The following is a 13,604-nucleotide window of genomic DNA, read 5'->3' on the forward strand; positions in this document are numbered from 1 at the left end:
CTGTGTGTCCCCGCAAGTACGTGTATCCCCCTCTGTCTGTCCGTGTTTCTCCTATCTGTCTGCATGTTTTCATAATTCTCTCTGTGTCCCCATCTGTCTGTGTGTCCCTTGTATGTTCACATATCCCCATGTATCTCTCCATGTGCCTCATCTGTGTGTCTTCTATCTCTCCATGTGTCCCCATGTGTCTTTCTGCATGTCCACTTCTGTCTGTGTGCCTCCATCTATCCATATGTCCCCTATCTGTCTGTCCATGTGTCCCCAATCTGTCCATATGTGCCCTAATGTCCGTGTATCCTCATCTGTTCCTGTGTCCCTATCTGTCTGTGTTTCTCATATCTGTCCGTGTGTGCACATGTGTCTATTCCTCTGTCCCCATGTATTTCTCCGTGAGTCCCCATCTGTCTGTGTGTCCACATGTGTCTGTCCCTGTGTCCCCATCTGTCTGTGTGTCCCCAACTATCCTCGTGCCCCCACCCCTCCGTATTTCCCCACCTGACCCCTTCTGTTTGTGTGTCACCTCCCTCTAAGTCCATGTTTCTCCATCTGTCTGTCTCTTATCTGTCCGTGTGTCCCCACATGTCCTTGGGTCCCCATCTGTCTGCCTGTGTGTCTCATCTATCTGTGTGTGCCCTGTCTGCCCATGTGTCCCTATCTGTCCGTGTGTTTCCTATCTTTCCGTGTGTGCCCTTGTGTCTCTGTGTCTCCCCATCTGGTGGTATGTCCCCTATGTGTCTGTCCATCTGTCCCCCATCTGTTCATGTGTCACCTACTGTCCGTGTGTCTTCATCTGTCTCTGTGTCCCCGTCTGTCTCTGTGTCCCAGTGTGCCTGTCTGTGTACCCATCTGTCTGCGTTTACCCTACATGTAAGTCCATCTGTCCGTTTGTCTCTTGTCAGCATGTCCCCACATGTCCTTGGGTCCCTATCTGTCTGTCAGTATGTCTCCTATCTATCTCTGTGCCCCTGTATTTCTGCCTGTGTGTCCCATCTGTCTGTGTATCCTTATCTGTACATGAGTCCCCATCCGTCCATGTGTCTCCTATCAGTCAGTGTGTGCCCATGTGTCTGTCCATGTGTGCCCATGTGTCTTTCCGGGTATCCACATCTATCCATATGTCCCAATATGTCTGTGTGTCCCCACCTGTCCATGTGCCCCCATCTGTCTGTGTCCCCTCTCTGTCTGTGTGTCCCCATCTGTCCCTGATTCCCCATCTGTACATGTGTCCCCATCAGTTCGTGTGTCCCCATCTGTGCATGTGTCTCCTATCTGCCTGTTTGTCCCCATCTGTCCAAGTGTCTCCTCTGTCTCCGTGTCCCCATGTGCCTTTCCATGTGTCCCCATCTGTCTGTGTGTCCTTATCTGTACATGTACTCACATCTGTCCATGTGTCTCCTATCAGTCTGTGTGTGCCCATGTGTCTGTCCATTTTCCCCATCTGTCTGTGTGTCCCCATGTGTCCATGTGTCCCCATCCTGTCTGTTTGTCCCCATCTGTCCATTTGTCTCATATCTCTTCTGGTGCCACCAAGTGCCTGTCCGTGTGTCCCCATCTGTCCATGTGTCTCCTATCTGTCTGTCCGTGTATCCTCATTTGTCTGTCTATGTGACCCCATCTGTCCATGTGTCCCCATCTGTCCATGTGTCTCCTATCTGTCTGTTTGTCCCCATCTGTCTGAGTCTCCTATCTCTCCTTGTGTTCCCATGTGCTTTCCATGTGTATGCATCTGCCTGTGTGTCACCATCTGTTCGTGTGCCTCCTGTCCATGTGCCCCCATCTGTCCATGTGTCCCCATCTGTCTGTCAGTGTGTCTCCATCTGTCTGTGTGTCCTTATCTGTCCATGTGTCCCCATCTGCCCATGTGTCCCCTATCTATCCGTGTGTCCCCATCTGTCTGTCCAGGTATCCCAATTTGTCTCTCTATTTGTCCCCATCTGTCCGTATGACCCTATCCATCTGTGTGTCCCCATCTGTTCGTGTGCTACCATCTGTCCGTGTGTCTGCTATCTGTCTGTTTGTCCCTATCTGTTCAAGTCTCCTATCTCTCCTTGTGTCTCCATGTGCCTTTCCATGTGTCCCCATCTGTCTGTGTGCCCTTATCTGTCCATGTGTCCCCTATCTATCTGTGTGTCCCCTATCTATCCGTGTGTCCCCATCTGTCTGTGTGTCCTTCTCTGTCCATTTGTCCACATCTGTCCATGTGTCCCCTGTCTGTGTGTCCCCATCTGTCTGTGTATCCCGATCTGTTAGTGTGTCCCCATCTAACCATGTGCCCCCATCTGTCCATGTGTCCATATCTGTCTGTCTGTGTATCCCTATTTTTCTGTCTATTTGTCCCCATCTGTCGGTGTGTCCCTCTATCCGTGTGTCCCCATCTGGTCGTGTGTTGCCATCTGTCCATGTGTCTCCATCTGTCTGTCCGTGTATTCCTATCTGTCCATGTGTCCCCATCTGTTCTTGTGTCTCCTATCCGTCTGTGTGTGCCCATGCATCTGTCCATGTGTCCCCATGTGTCTGTCCATGTGTCCCCATCTGTCCATATGTGTCCATCTGTCTGTCCGTGTATCCCTATCTATCTGTCCATGTGTCCCCATCTGTCTGTCCACATATCCTGATCTGCCTGTCTGTGTGTCCCCATTTTTTCGTGTTTCCCCATCTGTCCATGTGTCTCCTATCTTTCTGTTTGTCTGCATCTGTCCATGTGTCTCCTACCTCTCCTTGGGTCCCCATGGGCATTTCCATGTGTCCTCATGTTTCTGTGTGTCCTTATCTGTGCATATGTCCTCATCTGTCCATGTATCCCAATTTGTCTGTGTGTCCCCTGTCCATATGTCCCCTATCTGTCCGTGTATCCCCATGTGTCCATGTGTCCCCATCTATCTGTCCATGTGGCTCATCTGTCTATGGATCCCCATCTGTCCGTGTGTCCCCATTTGTCTGTGTGTCCTTATCTGTACATGAGTCCCCATCTCTCCATGTGTCTCCTATCTGTCTGTGTGTGCCCACGTGTCTGTTGCTGTGTGCCCATGTGCCTGTCCATGTGTCCCCATCTGTCTGTCCGGGTATCCCCATCTACATGCCCATCTGTACCCATCTGTCCATGTGTCTCCTGTCTGTTTTTTTTCCCCATGTGCCTTTCCCTGTCTCCCCATCTGTCCATGTGTCCCCATCTGTCTGTGTGTCCTTATCAGTCCATGTGCCCCCTTTCTGTCTGTATGTCCCCATCTGTCCATGTGTCACCATTTGCCTGTCCATGCATCCCCATCTATCTGTCCATGTATTGCCAACAGTCTGTGCGTCCTCATCTGTCCATGTGTCCCCATTTTTCCATGTGTCTCTTATCTGTCTGTGTGTGCCCATGTGTCTGTCTGTGTGTCCACATCTGTCCAAGTGCCCCAAAATGTCTGTGTGTCCCCACCTGTCCTTGCGCCCCCATCTGTCCATGTGTCCCCACCTGTCTGTCCGTGAATCCTCATTTGTCTGTCTATGCGTCCCCATCTGTCCGTGAGTCCCTACACATCCTTGTGTCTCCACCTGTCCGTTTGTCCCTATCTGTTCGTGTGTCCCCATCTGTTGTGTGTTCCCCTCTATCCATGTGTCCCCATCTGTCTTTCCGTGTATCCCCGTCTATTTGTCCGTGTGCCCCATCTGTTCGTGTGTCCCCATCTATCTCAGTGTGCTTATCTGTCCATGTATCCCAATTTGTCTGTGTGTCCCCATCTGTCTGTGTATCCCCTATCCTACATGTGTCCTCATGTGTCCATGTGTCCCCATCTGTCTGTCCGTGTGTTCCCATCTGTTCGTGGGTCACAATCTGTCCATGTGTCTCCTGTCTGTCTGTGTGTCCATGTGTCTATCCATATGTCCCCATCTGTCTGTCCATGTGTCTCCATCTATCTGTCTGTGTGTCGCCATCTGTCTGTGTGTCCTTATGTGTCCATGTGTCCCCATCTGTCCATGTGTCTCCTATCTGTCTGTGTGTGCCCATGTGTCTGTCCGTGTGTGCCTGTGTGTTTGTCTGTGTGTCCCAATCTGTCCATGTGTCCCCATCTGTCTGTCCTGGTATCCCCATGTATCTGTCTGTGTGTCCCCATCTGTCCATGTGTCTCCTATCTGTCTGTGTGTGCCCATGTGTCTGTCCGTGTGTGCCTGTGTGTCTGTCTGTGTGTCCCAATCTGTCCATGTGTCCCCATCTGTCTGTCCTGGTATCCCCATGTATCTGTCTGTGTGTCCCCATCTGTCCATGTGTCTCCTATCTGTCCATGAGTGCCCAAGTGTCTGTCCTCGTCTCCACATCTATCTGTGCATGTGTCCCCATCTGTCTCTGTGTCTCCTATCTGTGCATGTGTGCCCATTTTTCTGTCCATGTGTCCCCTATCTGTCAGTGTGACCCCATCTGTCCATATGCCCCCATCTCTCCATGTGTCCCCAACCCCCTGTCCATGCATCCCCATTTGTCTGTCTACGTGTCCCCATCTGTTCGTGTGTTCCCATCTGTTCATGTGTCCCCTTTCTGTCTGTGTGTCCCCATCTGTTTATGTATCCCCATCTGTCTGTCCGTGTATCTCCATCTTTCTGTCCGTGTGTCCCCATCTGTTCCTGTGTCCCCATCTGTCCAAGTGTCTCCTTTCTTTCTGTTTGTCCCCATCTGTCCATTTGTCTCCTCTCTTTGCGTCCCCATGCGCCTTTCCATGTGTCCCCATCTGTCTGTCTGTGTATCCTCATTTGTCTGTCTATGTGCCCCCATCTGTCCGTGTGTCCCTATCTGTCCGTGTGTCTCCATCTGTTCATGTGTTCCCATCTGTCCATGTGTCTCCTATCTGTCCGTGTGTGCTTATGTGCCTTTCCATATGTCCCCATCTGTCTGTGTGTCCCAATATGTCTGTGTGTCCCCACCTGTCCATATGCCCCCATCTGTCTATGTGTCCCCTATCTGTCTGTGTGTCCCCATCTGTCCCTGATTCCCCATTTCTACATGTGTCCCCATGTGCTTTTCCATGTGTCCCCATCTCTCTGTGTGTCCCCATCTGTGCATGTGACCCCTTCTGCCCATGTGTCTCCTATCTATCCGTGTGTCCCCATCTGTCTGTGTGTCCTTATCTGTCCATGTGTCCCCTGTCTGTGTGTCCCCATCTATCCGTGTATCCCGATCTGTTAGTGTGTCCCCACCTAACCATGCGCCCCCATCTGTCCATGTGTCCATATCTGTCTATCTGTGTATCCCTATTTTTCTGTCTATTTGTCCCCATCTGTCGGTGTGTCCCTATCTATCCGTGTGTCCCCATCTGGTCATGTGTTGCCATCTGTCCATGTGTCCCCTATCTGCCTGTTTGTCCCCATCTGTCCGTGTGTCTCCTATTTCTTCTTGCGTCCCTATATGCCTTTCCGTGTGTCTCCATCTGTCTGTGTTTCCTTTTCTGTCCGTGTGTCCCCATCTGTCCATGTGTCCCCTATCTGTCCGGATGCCCTCATCTGTCTCTTTGTCCTTATTTTTCCATGTGTCCCCATCTGTCCATGTGTTTCCTATCTGTCTGTGTGTGCTCATGTGTCTGTCCATGTGTCCCCTACTTTTCTGTTTGTTCCCATCTCTCCATGTGTCTCCTATTTGTCTGTGTGTCCTCATCTGCCCGTGTATCCCTATCTGTCTGTGTATCTCCTATGTCTCCTTGTGCCCCAATGTGCCTTTCCATGTGTCCCCATCTGTATGTGTGTCCTTAACTGTCCGTGTGTCCTTATCTGTCCATGTGTCCCCATCTGTTTGTGTGTCTCCATCGGTCCATATGTCTCCTATTTGTCTCTTTGTTCCCATTTGCCCACAATAACTTTCAAACTGTTTTTTTGTTAAGGTCTACCAGATCCCATTGAGAAAAATCTGAAAGAAGGTTCAGGATCTTCCAAGCTGCTTGAGATGAGAAATAAGGTGAGTTCCAGGCAAAAGACTCTGAGAGCCATGAGCAAGAGGAGCTGATTATTGGAGAGAGTATCTAACTGAGAGAGATTTTCCTGTTGGGGCTGGAAGTTGGGGAAAGACTGGGAAAGGAATCATGCAAATGGTAGCACCCGGGCTGGGAAGGCTGGGCTGGGTCAAGGCAAGCCTGGAAGGAAGAAGGAAGTGTTCAGGAAATATTGGGCAAACCTAAAGGGTGGGCAAAGGGTGGCAGGAAGTACAAAGAACTCCCTAGTAAGGCAGAAGCACATAGTCCCTGAAGGAAAAGAGCCATGCTTTAGGCTGAAAAGATAAGATGATGGCAGGTTACAGAGACAACAAAAGCAAAGTTGAGCATTTGTGTCATGTGCTGCAAGCTCTAGGGAGGCACCTCAGAAATCCATCCCCAGATGTCCAGTAAGCCAGAAGAGATCCAATGTATACATGGAAAGCAGCAGAGGGACCAGAATGGCTTGAAATCCAGACCCAGGCAAAGAGAAGAGCAATCTGCCACACAAAAGGCTAAGAGAGAAGTCATGATTCACCACAGGGGGTCCCACCAAGCTTCCAGTACCACCCCACTGTAATGATCCTTGAACAATGACTTGAGAGTAGGCAGCCCCTGGTGCAAGACTGACCCGACTACTGGGCCAGAATCCCCCAAATAACCTCCTCAGCTACAAGGAGCAGAAAGTTCAAAAATATATCCGACCCAGGAACAAATTGGTTAAAATATATAGGCCTGGAGAGACTTAGGATGCAGGGACACTGATGCCATGTCAGGGCCTATAGGTGGACCACAGTGGAAGTGTTCTTCTCCACTAACCTAAGCAATGAGCCTGATTGCCCAGTAAGGGGGATACAGGAAACCTCCAAGGTGCCAGCAGCCACAGCAGGAGGTCCTCCAAGGGGCTCTGGTGAGGGAACCCCACAGAAATTGATCTGGGGACATTGTGATTGCTGAGAAAAGTCTCCTGGGTTACAGGGAGCATGTGCGGATGGGCCAATTCCCCCCCACAAACTGTGTGATAGAGCAAAAGAAGATGAATCTGAACAAAGTCCTCCACTTAGAACTGGCTGTACTGGTGGGACTACACCACAGACTGCAGAGCAGGTCCCCTCGTGCCTGTCAAAAGATGTTCTTGTGACCTTCAATATTCCCCCCTTGTGACTGACAGTAGGATCTCAACCAGAATCCCCTTAATCAGCTGGCCATCGAAAATGAGTCAGAGAGCAACAAGAAAGCCCATGCAGAAACAGTCAGTGAAGCAGCTCCTTGGGCTGTAGAATGACCTGGGAAGTGTCTACAATGACTACACATGATCCCAAGGCAATCCATCAGTCTAGAGGGAAAGTAGGAAGTGGACCTGCTGAAATGGAGACTCTGGTATAGAGGAAGGTAATCTTACACAAATCCCATCCATGGGCCAAGCCTTCACAGCAGGGGGACCAACAGTGTAATCTGGGCCAGAATTCTTCACCTGGATCCACCAACAGTTTGCCGACCTGAGAAAGTACAATGGTGGGAAAGCACAGCTAGAGCCAGACCAGGATGGCCCAAAAGTCTGCCCCTGGTCAAGAAAAAAGAGTGGACAGCCAGAAACCACCATAAATGCAATCCCTCTGAGGGGGGCTGAGGATGAGCTCTAGCAGACACCCCAGGAATATATCCACAGACTGCTTATTGGACCAGGATGGTTCCAGCGTATGCATGGAAAGGACCAGAGTACCCACAATGGCCAGAATTCGAAACCCAGGAAAGGGAAGAGGAATCTGCAGGAAAAAAGTCTAAGACCTAAGGAATGATTGAGAGTGCCACCTGAGGTCCTAGTAGCAGCCCACTAAAATATTCCATGGACAGGAACTGGAGAGTAGACAGCTCCTTGGTCAAGAGGGACCCCAGAAACTAGGTCTCAATCTCCCAAATGAACCCCTCAGGGATAGAGGAGAAGAATGTGCAAGAAGAAATCCAACCCAGTGACAAATTGATGCAAAGAAATTGGCCCAGAGAGATTTTGGATGCAGGGATACTGATGCTATGCCATGGCCTAGATGGGGACCACAGACAAAGTGTCATGCTCAAAGGAACACAAGCAATGCTTCTCAGTGCCATGAAAGGGAAAATGCAGGAATCATCCAATGTACCATCTAGCACAGCAGGAGGTCCTCTAAGAGGTTCTAGTGATTGAAAGATGAGAGACAGTGGGACACAGGGACACGTAGGAGACACACAGACAAATAGGGACACACAGACAGATCGGGACACACAGACAGATCAGGAAACACAGACAGACAAATGAGGACATACAGACAGATGGGGACACACGGACAGACACATGGGGACACACGGACAGACACATGGGGACACACAGACAGACACATGGGGATACAGGGACAGATGGGGACACATGGACAGATGAGAGCACCTTGAAAGACATATGTGGAGTAGTCAAGGGGCAATGGTGAGGGAACCCCACAGACATGGATCTGGGGGCATTCTGGGTACTGGTAAAAGCCTCCTGGATAAGGAGCTGCATCAGTGGTGAGTAAAATTTCCTGCTCAGTATGCCATACAAGAAAGGAAGGTGTTTCTGAAGCAAATCCCCAAACTTGCAGCACATGGGCACAGCAGGGGACCCTTCCATGGACCACAGAACAGATTCCCTCAAGTCTGAATAAAGAAGTTCCTGTGACCTTCAATATTCCCTCAGTCGTGACTGACAGTAGGGTCTGCACCAGAATCCCGTAAATCAGCTGCCCAGAGAAAGAGAGTCAGAAGACAGAAGAAAGTTCATGCAGAAGCAGGTGGTGCCAGCTACTTGGGGTTTACAAGGGACTGTAGAAATGTCTCCACTGACTACATGTGGTCCCAAGGCAATCCTTCAGTCTGGAAGGAAAGCAGGAAATGGAGCAGAAGCACCAGAAATGGAGACCCAGGGAAAGAGAAGGGGAATCTTCCACAAAATCCCATGCAAGACTCGGGCCTTCACAGCAGGGGGGCCTACACTGCACTCTGGGACAAGTTCCCTCACATCAATCCACATGCCGACCTCAGAAATCCTAATGGAGGAAAAGCACAGCCAGATGTAGGCCAGCCTATCTGGTCAAGGAAGGGAACAGATAGCCCAAATCCACCCAGAATTCAATTGTTCACTGCGGGTGGTCTGTGGCAAAGACAGCAGAAATGTATGCACAGATTGTATCTTTGTCAAGAGCAATTGCACATTGTGTATGAAGAGGAGCAGAGGCACCAGGAAGGCCTGAAATCTAAATCCAGGCTGAGAGTAGAGGAATCTTCCCCAAAATCCCATCCATGTGTTGGACCCTCACAGCAGGGGTCCTACTTTGAACTCTGTGTCAGATTCCTTCATGGGTATTCACCAGCAGTTTGCTGACCTGAGAACGTATATTTGTGGGAAAACACAGCTCCAATCAGACCAGAATTAATCCAAAGTAATGGAAAAGGGAATGGACAGCCAGAATCCACACAGAATTCATTCACTCACAGGGTGGCTGAGGATGGGCTCTAGCAGACACCCCAGAAATATATCCCCAGAATGCCTATCAGCCCAGGACAGTTCCAGGATATCCATGGAAAGGACCAGAGCACCTACAATGGCCAGAAATTGAGACCCAGGAAAGGGAAGAGGAATCTGCAGGAAAAAAGTCTAAGACCTAAGGAATGATTGGGAGTCCCACCTGAGGTACCACTACCAAACCACTAAAATATTCCATGAATGGGAACTGGAGAGTAGACAGCCCCTTGGTTGAGGGACCCCAGGAACTAGGCCACAATCCCCCAAATGAACTCTTCATGGATGGTGGACCACCATGTGCAGGAAAACTTGGACAGGAGAAGAATCTCTATTGTCACTCACTTCTGATCGAAATTTAGCATTTCCTTCAAGTACTTCAAAACACATATCTGAGGAAGCATCCATGGATTTTACCAGAATGTCAAAGGAGTTCATGACATAGAAAGAGAAACCTACATGTAACTGTCTTAAGATTGTAAGTTGCAGAGAAGTTGCCAGCTTATATTGGTAAAGGGAGTTTTCTTACCAGATTTTTTTTTAGAATTGAACTGTAGGTCTCTCTTTTATGAAGATGTGGATGATAAACTGGTGATATTTTGGCAAGAAGTTGGGACAACTATGACTTGGGCCAGTACTACTGTCAGCAGTAATAGGCTTCCTGGGAATTGTGAAAGAGGCGCAGATCCCTACTAGTGAGTAGCACGTCATCCCCTTCTGGAAAGATCTTTGAGTCTGTTATCTGAAACCTAGGGCGAAGAAAATAACTTAGGGAGTTATAGTATAGTATAGTATGGTATGGTATAGTATAGTATACTAAGACTACACAGGAAATTCAGTACTGAGGAAGTAGGAGCCCTTCAGCCTCCTGAGTCTAGACATCTTCTAGAGCCCCTGCCCCATTCAGTCCATTCAGAGGAGGGTAGAGAAGGCAGATCATGAAGTGAGAAGATACCATAGTCTCTTGGGAGTCAGTATTTAAGCAGGCCTTCCAGTAACCTCCTTTTGTTAACTGTTCAGTGACCTACAAGTGCCTCATTTCCTCCCCAAACTGAGCCTTAACTCGGGATATTTGCATGAGGCCTACCCCTAATATATATATATACATATATATATATATCATTCTGTTTCTCAGGGGAGTGTTATGGCCTGGGATGTTGTGATATTGTCCCAAGATCTTAAAAGAGGAATCATTTCCTTGAGGTCATCTTGTCTCCTCTTCTTAATGACTTTGATCTTTTCCAGAGAGAAGATGTATTCTGGTAACTTGTTTGTTCCTGCAGTTCTTTTCCTCTAATCATACACATTGGCCTAGCAGAAGCAGTAAGTCCAGATTTAAAATCTGACACTATTACCTTGATTACCCTTTCACTGTAAGTCTCTTGGAGTCAGTTTCCATTTTTCATATTTACAGTATGATGAGGTTGAATGAGCCAGTTGTCAAAGTCCTTTTGAACTCTGTAGCCTTCCACACTTAAAAGGAAGTACTAGCCTGGCCATTGAGAAGGATGTCCAGAAGAGTAAGCAATTTCCTTGGTTCCATCTTCAATTTGTTTGAAAAAATGAAATCACTTAAGGTAGGTCAGTCCAAATCAACCAGCATCAAGGAAAATACCTGGTATGTACAAGGCCCATGCCTCTGAAGGTGGGAGAGAAAACTAGTAGTGGGATGGTGTAGGGATTAGGAGGTGACATCTGAGCTGAGCAGTGAATGAAGATCCCCAATTTGTGAGATGAAGGTGAGGAGGGAGTGCATTTCAAGCATGAAATCCTTTGTATTACACATCTGCAGACATGCATCTCCAGCACAAGGTAAGTGGTCACAAAGAAGGGACTTTTGGACTTTTTGGACATGTGGACTTTGTAATGCCCATGAAACATCTGTTATTAAGTGTTCCGTACTTCAATAATGCCTCTCTTCCTGTTTTGTATCATTTGCTGAGCTAATCATTTATTCCCTAAATCTTTCTGGGTCCTTTGTAATATACTACCACACCAATATCTCTTCAATTTGACCCACTGTTGATCCTTACTGCATAGCTCTCTACCTTGTTTCTCTTTCTTGATCCTTGAATGGATTCCATGAGCACATCTATGTGGAAACACCTTATAGTGGTAGAGATGGCAATTCGCCTCTGCTTTCTCATCCTGGAGCACTTGCATCCATTTCCTCTCATTACTTCACAGAAGGACCACCTGACATGCAGGGTATCTTCCTGCACAGAAAGCTCTTGATGAGTGTGTATCAATGGAGTACCCAACGCAAGCTGTCCCTGAGCTATTTCTAACTCTTGCTATGTGATCAAGCTACATATTTTTCCAGTCATACATCTCTGATGACATCTCTTAAGTAAGTTACCTTGAACAAGTCATCATTGGTAATGTCTCACATTCAAATCAGGCCTAATATGAACCTTCCCATTGCAATTGCCCTTTTATTTGAAGACTGCACTACTCCACGCATTGTAGACATGCAACGTTATCCGAAGAATATTTCTTTAAGGAAAAAACAAGATGACTCCTTTTGGGGAGAAGTCTTGTATAGAAATTTTGACAGTTCTTTTTACCTTCTTCAACTGTTTTCCCCCTTTATGTTATAACCATTAATGCTCTTGAGTTAATTAGTCTTTCACTAAGGTTTCTAGGTATTTGCTTTTCCTTGCCCTGTTTCTTACTGTTTATGAGGTGGCAATTTTCATAATTTAAAACTATACTCTGTGAGATTTTTCAGATGAATTTATCTTCTAAAATAGTGTTGCCATTGGTCACCATTTCTCCATACTTGGGAAAGAGAACACGTGTTCGTTGGTTGAGATGGTTTCTAGGTTCTTGATTTTCTTATTATGACAATTGATTTGCATCACTTAAAATTCCTTAAGAAATGGTAGTAGTCTGAGTCACTCTCTGGTCCTTTATTTACATCAGGTTTTTCAGTATCAGCAGCTTATTTAAATAGGTCAGCCTGGAGTTGCCACAGTTACAAGCTATATCTTCCCACTTTGGTTTTTGAATTCATATTGGTTTTGTTCTTTATTAGTTGATCCAACTTCTTATAGACTGCAGACTCAGAAATTACTCCCACATATGTAATTGTTTCCTGTTTATTGGAATATGGATTTCTTTTTTAAAAAATAGTTTGATCCTTCCATATCCAATAAACACTTCCCAATACTTTTACAACATATAAGCATAAAGCTTCTGGATGGTCTTTGGATCCTCTTCTTTCTTCATCCTAAACCATCATTGCCAACAGACTTTTTACTGCTACACACACACACACACACACACACACACACACACACACACTTTTGCATTAAAGCAGTCAAATATTAAATTACATGTTGATTAAATGTTTCTACCTTTTCACCTTTGTGCAGCATTTACATATAGAGTACAACTATTTTCATAGTTGTACTTTTGTTACGGTTTGCCATGTGCATTGCAATACAAGATGACCAAATATTCCACAAAATGATGACTTTTGCTTTATTTCAATACAATAAAATCAATTCCACTAATTCTCTTCTTTTCTGCTTAAAGAGTATGAGTCATTAACCTGAAAATGTGTTTAATAAGAATGTATGTGTAGAGACAATATAAGATTGCATGCCATCTTTGAGGAGGGTCATCAAGGGACAGGGTGGAAGAGAAAATTTAAAAGTTATGAATGTGATTGTTCAAAACTGAAAACAATTAAATAAACTTGGAAAAATAGAGAATTTGGGTTAAAAAAAAACAGATTACACAGTTAATAAATTCCTGCAACCAGAACATAATTTTTTTTAAAAAAAGGGATGTGAGTCATCCTTTCATTTAGCATCAAACTTTTGTATTCTGGTTTCATTTACAACAAGAATATAAAGACTCAGCTCAAGCTCTACCTTCTACATGAAGTCTTTCCTGATCCCTCTACCTATTGGTCCTTTCCATTTTTCTTCCTATATCTGTGCATGTTGTTTCTCCAGATATATAATGTAAACTCCTTGAGAGTGGGGTTCACTTTTGTATTGTATCCCTACACCTACTCCAGTTCCTGGAATACAGTAGATGTTTTAATAAATTCTTGTCTGATTGATAGTCAAAAGGCTTGTGGGTATAGTAGAGTAGCTTGGATCAGGGGTTTAGAGACTTTGGTGTGTGTGTGT

This window comes from Notamacropus eugenii, chromosome X (assembly GCF_028372415.1).
Source record: "Notamacropus eugenii isolate mMacEug1 chromosome X, mMacEug1.pri_v2, whole genome shotgun sequence".
Classification (NCBI taxonomy): Eukaryota; Metazoa; Chordata; class Mammalia; order Diprotodontia; family Macropodidae; genus Notamacropus; species Notamacropus eugenii.